This window comes from Denticeps clupeoides, chromosome 14, assembly GCF_900700375.1.
Source record: "Denticeps clupeoides chromosome 14, fDenClu1.1, whole genome shotgun sequence".
Classification (NCBI taxonomy): domain Eukaryota; kingdom Metazoa; phylum Chordata; class Actinopteri; order Clupeiformes; family Denticipitidae; genus Denticeps; species Denticeps clupeoides.
In genome coordinates, this window is record NC_041720.1 from 21,229,526 (window position 1) to 21,239,260 (window position 9,735).

Below are 9,735 nucleotides of genomic sequence, written 5' to 3' on the forward strand. Positions count from 1 at the left end.
AAGCTGGTATGATGGTGTAGACACCGTCAGTGTTTAAAGTGTAAAAGCTGATACGATGGAGTAGTTACACAGTCGGTGGTTAATATCTAGAAGCTGGTAAGATGGTGTAGATACGGTCGGTGTTTAAAGTGTAAAAGCTGGTATGATGGTGTAGATACATGGTCGGTGTTTGAAGTGTAAAAGCTGTAATGATAGTGTAGACACGGTTGGTGTTTAAAGTGTAAAAGCTGGTATGATGGTGTAGACATGGTCGGTGTTTAAAGTGTAAAAGCTGGTATGATGGTGTAGATACACATTCAGTGTTTAAAGTGTAAAAGCTGGTATGATGGTGTAGATACACGGTCGGTGTTTAATGTGTAAAAGCTGGTATGATGGTGTAGATACACGGTTGGTGTTTAAAGTGTAAAAGAGGGTATGATTGTGTAGCTACATGGTCGGTGTTTAAAGTGAAAAAAAAAGGAATGAGAGTGTAGACACGGTCAGTGTTTAAAGTGTAAAAGCTGGTATGATGGTGTAGATACTTGGTCGGTGTTTATAGTGTAAAAGCTTGAATGATGGTGTAGACACTGTCGGTGTCTCAAGTGTAAAAGCTGGTATGATGGTGTAGATACATGGTCGGTGTTTAAAATGTAAAAGCTGTTATGATAGTGTAGACACGGTTGGTGTTTAAAGTCTAAAAGCTGGTATGATGGTGTAGACACGGTCGGTGTTTAAAGTGTAAAAGCTGGAAAGATGGTTTAGACATGGTCAGTGTTTAAAGTGTAAAAGCCGGTATGATGGTGTAGATACACATTCAGTGTTTAAAGTGTAAAAGCTGGTATGATGGTGTAGATACACGGTCGGTGTTTAATGTGTAAAAGCTGGTATGATGGTGTAGATACACGGTTGGTGTTTAAAGTGTAAAAGCTGGTATGACGGTGTAGATACACGGTCGGTGTTTAAAGTGTAAAAGCTGGTATTATGATGTAGACACAGTCTGTGTTTAAAGTGCAAAAGCTGGTATGATGGTGTAGACACAGTCGGTGTTTAAAGTGTAAAAGCTGGTATAATGGTGTAGACATGGTCGGTGTTTGAAGTGTAAAGGTGGGTATGATGGTGTAGATACACAGTTGGTGTTTAAAGTGTAAAAGCTGGTATGATGGTGTAGATACACATTCAGTGTTTAAAGTGTAAAAGCTGGTATGATGGTGTAGATACATGGTCGGTGTTTGAAGTGTAAAAGCTGTAATGATAGTGTAGACACGGTTGGTGTTTAAAGTGTAAAAGCTGGTATGATGGTGTAGACATGGTCGGTGTTTAAAGTGTAAAAGCTGGTATGATGGTGTAGATACACATTCAGTGTTTAAAGTTTAAAAGCTGGTATGATGGTGTAGATACACGGTCGGTGTTTAATGTGTAAAAGCTGGTATGATGGTGTAGATACACGGTTGGTGTTTAAAGTGTAAAAGAGGGTATGATGGTGTAGCTACATGGTCGGTGTTTAAAGTGAAAAAAAAAGGAATGAGAGTGTAGACACGGTCAGTGTTTAAAGTGTAAAAGCTGGTATGATGGTGTAGATACTTGGTCGGTGTTTATAGTGTAAAAGCTTGAATGATGGTGTAGACACTGTCGGTGTCTCAAGTGTAAAAGCTGGTATGATGGTGTAGATACATGGTCGGTGTTTAAAATGTAAAAGCTGTTATGATAGTGTAGACACGGTTGGTGTTTAAAGTCTAAAAGCTGGTATGATGGTGTAGACACGGTCGGTGTTTAAAGTGTAAAAGCTGGAAAGATGGTTTAGACATGGTCAGTGTTTAAAGTGTAAAAGCCGGTATGATGGTGTAGATACACATTCAGTGTTTAAAGTGTAAAAGCTGGTATGATGGTGTAGATACACGTTCGGTGTTTAATGTGTAAAAGCTGGTATGATGGTGTAGATACACGGTTGGTGTTTAAAGTGTAAAAGCTGGTATGACGGTGTAGATACACGGTCGGTGTTTAAAGTGTAAAAGCTGGTATTATGATGTAGACACAGTCTGTGTTTAAAGTGCAAAAGCTGGTATGATGGTGTAGACACAGTCGGTGTTTAAAGTGTAAAAGCTGGTATAATGGTGTAGACATGGTCGGTGTTTGAAGTGTAAAGGTGGGTATGATGGTGTAGATACACAGTTGGTGTTTAAAGTGTAAAAGCTGGTATGATGGTGTAGATACACATTCAGTGTTTAAAGTGTAAAAGCTGGTATGACGATGTAGATACATGGTCTGTGTTTAAAGTGCAAAAGCTGGAATGAGAGGGTAGACATGGTCGGTGTTTAAAGTGTAAAAGCTGGTATGATGGTGTAGATACACGGTCGTTTTTAAAGTGCAAAAGCTGGTATGATGGTGTAGATACACGGTCAGTGTTTAACGTGTAAATGCTGGTATGATGGTGTAGACACGGTCGGTGTTTGAAGTGTAAAGGTGGGTTAGATGGTGTAGATACACAGTCGGTGTTTAAAGTGTAAAAGCTGGTATGATGGTGTAGATACACGGTTGGTGTTTAAAGTGTAAAGCGGGTATGATTGTGTAGATACGGTCCGTGTTTAAAGTGTAAAAGCTGGTATGATGGTGTAGACACCGTCAGTTTTTAAAGTGTAAAAGCTGATACGATGGAGTAGTTACACAGTCGGTGGTTAATATCTAGAAGCTGGTAAGATGGTGTAGATACGGTCGGTGTTTAAAGTGTAAAAGCTGGTATGATGGTGTAGATACATGGTCGGTGTTTGAAGTGTAAAAGCTGTAATGATAGTGTAGACACGGTTGGTGTTTAAAGTGTAAAAGCTGGTATGATGGTGTAGACATGGTCGGTGTTTAAAGTGTAAAAGCTGGTATGATGGTGTAGATACACATTCAGTGTTTAAAGTTTAAAAGCTGGTATGATGGTGTAGATACACGGTCGGTGTTTAAAGTGTAAAAGCTGGTATTATGATGTAGACACAGTCTGTGTTTAAAGTGCAAAAGCTGGTATGATGGTGTAGACACAGTCGGTGTTTAAAGTGTAAAAGCTGGTATAATGGTGTAGACATGGTCGGTGTTTGAAGTGTAAAGGTGGGTATGATGGTGTAGATACACAGTTGGTGTTTAAAGTGTAAAAGCTGGTATGATGGTGTAGATACACGGTCGGTGTTTAAAGTGTAAAAGCTGGTATGATGGTGTAGACACGGTTAGTGTTTAAAGTGTAAAAGCTGGAATGATGGTGGAGACATGGTTGGTGTTTAAAGTGTTAAAGCTGGTATGATGGTGTCCTGCTTTACAAGGACAAAACATGAAACAAACCAGAGGGTCACCACAGCCACCACCACCGTTACAACTACAGCTTCAGGGATCTTCAAATGGACCAGTAACATCATTATGGACACTTTTACAGCTTTTACACTTCAAACACCGACCATGTATCTACACCATCATACCAGCTTGATTCCGTGTCTCAGAGAAAAACAAACAGAAGCAGCGGCAGACGGTTGCACTGTACGACCGATACTGAAATCTGTGGTTATAGTGGTATATTGGTGCTACAGTGGCCCGGTACCCTAACTAGGACAGCCTAACTGGTGAATTTAACTTTGTCTGTGTCTAACAGGGGGACTCTGTGATAAACTGGACTTTATAATTGACACTGCGTCAAAATCAAGTGAAATGAGGGTCTAGGACTTTAGCAAAAAGCCGGAGAAAACAGATAGGTTTGGAGATTGGATTTAAACACTGAGACTGTGTCTGAGTCCCGGACACTGACAGGCAAGCTGTTCCACAACTACGGAGCTCTATAGGAGAAGGATCTGCTCCCAGCTGTGACCTTCTGCACATTTGGTACCAGTAGTGACCCCGCACCCATTGATCGAAGGGGGCGTGGTGGTTCGTAAGGAACCAAAAGTTCTCTCAGGTACTGTGGGGCGAGACCATTTAGAGCTTTATAGGTTAAAAGTAGGATTTTGTAGTCAATCCTAAATTTGATGGGTAACCAGTGCAGTGATTGTAAGACTGGGGTGATGTGGTCAAATTTCCTGGTTCTGGTTAGAACTCTGGCTGCAGCATTCTGTACTAGCTGGAGTTTACTCATGCACCTACTAGAGCATCCAGACAATAATGCATTGCAGTAATCTAACCTTGATGTAATAAATGCATGGACCAACCTTTCTGCATCATGCATTGAAATTATATTTCTTATTTTCGCAATATTTCTAAGGTGAAAGAATGCTATTCTAGTGACATTATCTACGTGCGAACTGAATGAGAGACCTGCATCAATGATGACACCTAGATCCTTCACTTCAATACTCGGTGAGATAGAAAGGCTATCCAGGGTTATTGTGTAGTCAGCCAGTTTATGCCTGGCTGCTTGAGGCCCAAGTACAAGCGCTTCTGTCTTGTCAGGGTTTAACAGGAGAAAGTTGGTGAGCATCCACTGTCTAATGTCCTTCAGACAATTCTCTATTTTGTTCAGCTGCTGCCTCTGATCTGGCATTGCTGACAGATACAGCTGTGTGTCGTCAGCGTAGCAATGAAAGCTAATACCGTGTTTGCGGATGACGTCGCCTAAAGGTAACATGTATAGAGAAAAAAATAACAGACCTAGGACAGAACCTTGTGGAACACCAAACTCTACTTTACTATGTGAAGACGAAACACCATTGATGTCCACAAACTGATATCGGTTGGTCAAATATGATCTGAACCATTCAAGGGCTGTTCCCTTAATCCCGATAACATTCTCTAACCTGGCAAGGAGAATAGCGTGATCAATAGTGTCAAACGCTGCACTCAGATCAAGCAGGACAAGCAGCGAGATGCGTCCCTGATCAGAGGCCAACAGCAGGTCATTAACCACTTTAACCAGCGCTGTCTCAGTGCTATGATGAGGTCTAAATCCTGATTGATATACTTCGTGGATATTGTTACAGTCTAGGTATGTGCTCAGCTGCTGGGCTACAACTTTTTCTAAAATTTTTGATATGAACGGAAGGTTGGATATCGGTCTATAATTTGAAAGCTGACTGCGATCAAGATCCGGCTTTTTAGTCAGGGGTCTAATGACTGCTACCTTAAACGAACTTGGTACGTGGCCGGTGCTAAGCGACGAGTTAACAATTTTGAGGATAGAATTTATAACATTGGGTGCTATTTGCTTAAGGAGCCTTGTTGGAATCGGATCCAAAGCGCAGGTACATTGATTTGATGATGAGATTAATTTGATTAATTCATGCTCTTTAATAGGGTTGAATCGTTCTAATCGGTGGTCTATTAGAAGATTAATTTCCATGGAAATATCGGCGGAGCTATTTGTTGTCCTTTTAATCTTCTCTCTATTTGCGACAATTTTCGTATTAAAGAAATTCATAAAATCATCGCTACTATGATTATATTATATCACCTCTAAAGCACACGCCTCACCAAGAAAGCCCTCGGCATAGCAGCTGATCCCACCCACCCAATGCAAACCTTCTTCAGCCTGCTGCCATCAGGGAGGAGACTGCGGAGTCTCCAGGCCAGGACCAGCAGACTGAAGGACAGCTTCACCCAACAGGCCTTCAGGAAACTCAACTCCCTCCCGGCTCTGCCCCCACTCCCCTCAATCCCCTCTTCTGCTCCACAAACTTTCTGAACCCTACACACACAAACTGACCATGCACCAGTCACTCTGTGCAGCTTTGGTCTGCCAACTACCTCACTTGTCACTTTGTCACTTTAAACTTACCTCTGTTGCACTACATGGGTTTGCACTCTCCACCATGTGCCCTTATTTGTATATGGTGTTTTTAAAATTGTATATTGTGTTTTTTATGGGTCTGAGAGTAACGTAATTTCAATTCTCTGCATGTCCTGTACATTCCAGAATTGACAATAAAGCTGACTTTGACTTTGATACACGGTCGGTGTTTAAAGGGTAAAAGCTGGTATGATGGTGTAGATAGATGGTCAGTGTTTAAAGTGTAAAAGGTTGAATGATGGTGTAGACACGGTCGGTGTTTATTGTGTAAAAGCTGGTATAACTGTAGATACACGGTCGGTGTTTAAAGTGTAAAGGCGGGTATGATGGTGTAGATACCCGGTCGGTGTTTAAAGTGTAAAAGCGGGTATGATGGTGTACATACATGGTCGGTGTTTATAGTGTAAAAGCTGGTATGATGGTGTAGACACAGTCGGTGTTTGAAGTGTAAAAACTGGTATGATGGTGTAGTTACACGGTTGGTGTGTAAAGTTTAAAAGCGGGTATGATTGTGTAGATACGGTCCGTGTTTGAAGTGTAAAAGCCAGTATGATGGTGTAGATACACAGGCGATGTTTAAAGTGTAAAAGGTGGAATGATGATTTAGTTACGATCGGTGTTTAAAGTGTAACAGCTGGTATGATGGTGTAGATATGGTCAGTGTTTAAAGTGTAGAAGCTGGTATGATGGTGTAGACACGGTCGGTGTTTAACGTGTAAAAGCTGGTATGACGGTGTAGACACCGTCAGTGTTTAAAGTGTAAAAGCTGGTATAATGGTGTAGATGCACGGTCGGAGTTTAAAGTCTAGAAGCTGGTATGATGGTGTAGACACGGTTGGTTTTTAAAAGCGTAAAAGCTGGTATGATGGTGTAGACACGGTCGGTGTTTAAAGTGTAAAAGCTGATATGATAGTGTACATAAACAGTCGGTGTTGAAAGTCCAGAAGCTGGTATGATGGTGTAGATACTGTGGGTGTTTAAACTGTAAAAGCTGGTATGATGGAGTAGACATGGTCGGTGTTTATAGTGTAAAAGGTGGTATGATGGTCTAGATACACGGTCGGTGTTTATTGTGTAAAAGCTGGTATGACTGTAGATACACGGTCGGTATTTAAAGTGTAAAAGCTTGTATGATGGTGTAGACACGGTCAGTGTTTGAATTAAAAGCTGGTGAGATGGTGGAGATACACTGTCGGTGTTTAAAGTGTAAAAGCTGGTATGATGGTGTAGATACACTGTCGGTGTTTAAAATGTAAAAGCGGGTATGATGGTGTAGATACGGTGGGTGTTTAAAGTCTAAAAGCTGGTGAGATGGTGTAGACACGGTCGGTGTTTAAAGTGTAAAAGTGGGTATGATGGTGTAGATACACTGTCGGTGTTTAAAATGTAAAAGCGGGTATGATGGTGTAGATACGGTGGGTGTTTATGATGGTGTAGACACGGTCGGTGTTTAAAGTGTAAAAGCTGGTATGATGGTGTAGATACACAGTCGGTGTTTAATGTGTAAAAGCTGGTATGGTGTAGATACACGGTCGGTGTTTATGAAGGTGTAGACACGGTCGGTGTTTAAAGTGTAAAAGCTGGTATGATTGTGTAGATACACGGTCGGTGTTTAAGGTCTAGATGCTGGTATGATGGTGTAGATACATGGTCGGTGTTAAAAATGTAAAAGCTGGTATGATGGTGTAGACACGGTTAGTGTTTAATGTATATAAGCTGGTATGATGGTGTAGATACTGTCAGTATTTAAAGTGTAAAAGCTGGTATGATGGTGTAGACACGGTTGGTGTTTAATGTGTAAAAGCTGGTATGATGGTGTAGATACATGGTCGGTGTATAAAGTCTAGACGCTGGTATGATGGTGTAGACACGGTTGGTTTTTAAAGCGTAAAAGCTGGTATGATGGTGTAGACACGTTCGGAGTCTAAAGTGTTAAAGCTGATATGATAGTGTACATACACAGTCGGTGTTGAAAGTCTAGAAGCTGGTATGATGGTGTAGACATGGTCGGTGTTTATAGTGTAAAAGGTGGTATGATGGTGTAGATACACGGTCGGTGATTATTGAGTAAAAGCTGGTATGATGGTGTAGATACACGGTCGGTGTTTAAAGTGTAAAAGCTTGTATGATGGTGTAGACACGGTTGGTGTTTAAATTAAAAGCTGGTGAGATGGTGGAGATACACTGTGTTTAAAGTGTAAAAGCTGGTATGATGTTGTAGATACGGTCGGTGTTTAAAGTCTAAAAGCTGGTGAGATGGTGTAGACATGGTCGGTGTTTAAAGTTTTAAAGCTGGTATGATGCTGTAGACACGGTCGGTGTTTAAAGTGTAAAAGCGGGTATGATGGTGTAGATACACTGTCGGTGTTTAAAATGTAAAAGCGGGTATGATGGTGTAGATACACTGTCGGTGTTTAAAGTGTAAAAGCGGGTATGATGGTGTAGATACGGTCGGTGTTTAAAGTGTAAAAGCTGGTATGATGGTGTAGACATAGTCAGTGTTTAACGTGTAAAAGCTGGTATGATGGTGTAGACACACAGTCGGTGTTTAATGTGTAAAAGCTGGTATGACGGTGTAGATACACGGTCGTTGTTTAAAGTGTAAAAGCTGGTAAGATGGTGTAGATACACAGTCGGTGTTTAATGTGTAAAAGCTGGTATGATGGTGTAGATACATGGTCGTTGTTTAAAGTGTAAAAGCTGGTATGATGGTGTAGACACGGTCGGTGTTTAAAATGTAAAAGCTGGTATGGTGTAGATACACGGTCGGTGTTTATGAAGGTGTAGACACGGTCGGTGTTTAAAGTGTAAAAGCTGGTATGATGGTGTAGATACATGGTCGGTGTTAAAAATGTAAAAGCTGGTATGATGGTGTAGACACGGTTAGTGTTTAATGTATATAAGCTGGTATGATGGTGTAGATACTGTCGGTATTTAAAGTGTAAAAGCTGGTATGATGGTGTAGATACATGGACGGTGTATAAAGTCTAGAAGCTGGTATGATGGTGTAGACATGGTCGGTGTATAAAGTCTAGAAGCTGGTATGATGGTGTAGACACGGTTGGTGTTTAATGTGTAAAAGCTGGTATGATGGTGTAGATACATGGTCGGTGTATAAAGTCTAGAAGCTGGTATGATGGTGTAGACATGGTCGGTGTATAAATTGTTAAAGCTGGTATGATGGAGTAGACACGGTTTGTGTTTAAAGTGTAAAAGCTGGTATAATGGTGTAGATACACGGTAGGAGTTTAAAGTCTAGAAGCTGGTATGATGGTGTAGACACGGTCAGTGTTTAAAGTGTAAAAACTGGTATGATGGTGTAGACACGGTCGGTGTTTAACGTGTAAAAGCTGGTATGATGATGTAGACACGTTCGGTGTTTAAAGTGTAAAAGCTGATATGATGGTGCAGACACGGTCGGTGTTTAAAGTGTAAAAACTGGTATGATGGTGTAGACACGGTCGGTGTTTAACGTGTAAAAGCTGGTATGGTGGTGTAGACATGGTCAGTGTTTAAAGTTTAAAAGCTGGTATAATGGTGTAGCTACACGGTCGGAGTTTAAAGTCTAGAAGCTAGTATGATGGTGCAGACACGGTCGGTGTTTAAAGTGTAAAAACTGGTATGATGGTGTAGACACGGTCGGTGTTTAACGTGTAAAAGCTGGTATGGTGTAGACATGGTCAGTGTTTAAAGTTTAAAAGCTGGTATAATGGTGTAGCTACACGGTCGGAGTTTAAAGTCTAGAAGCTGGTATGATGGTGTAGACACTGTTGGTTTTTAAAGTGTAAAAGCTGGTATGATGGTGTAGACACTGTTGGTGTTTAAAGTCTAGATGCTGGTATGATGATGTAGACACGGTCGGTATTTAAAGTGTAAAAGCTGATATGATAGTGTACATAAACAGTCGGTGTTGAAAGTCCAGAAGCTGGTATGATGGTGTAGATACACAGTCGGTGTTGAAAGTCTAGAAGCTGGTATGATGGTGTAGATACACGGTCGGTGTTTAAACTGTA